This window comes from Phaethon lepturus, unplaced genomic scaffold (genome assembly GCF_000687285.1).
Source record: "Phaethon lepturus isolate BGI_N335 unplaced genomic scaffold, ASM68728v1 scaffold16177, whole genome shotgun sequence".
Taxonomy (NCBI): Eukaryota; Metazoa; Chordata; class Aves; order Phaethontiformes; family Phaethontidae; genus Phaethon; species Phaethon lepturus.
The window spans coordinates 12105-12370 of NW_010554180.1; positions in this window are offsets into that span (position 1 = coordinate 12105).

A 266-nucleotide genomic window follows, 5' to 3' on the forward strand; every position below is an offset into this window, starting at 1 on the left:
GGGGACCGTGGCAAGGCCAAGTTGGAGGTGTTTGACTGCAGAGAGGTTATTCCCAGCGTCAAGGCAGCTCCGGCCACCACTGTTGTCCCCATCCCTTTCTCCCGCACACCACATCCAGGCTCGTCTCGCCCTGTGGCTACTACTGAGGACTTTCAGGTTTCGGCTGGTGACGAGCTCTTTGCTCTGCTCTGCTCGCCACCCTGAGCCCCACCCGTGGAGGGGGAAAGAGGTTGGACCTGGAGGGGCCTTCCCCAGCTCCCGGCATC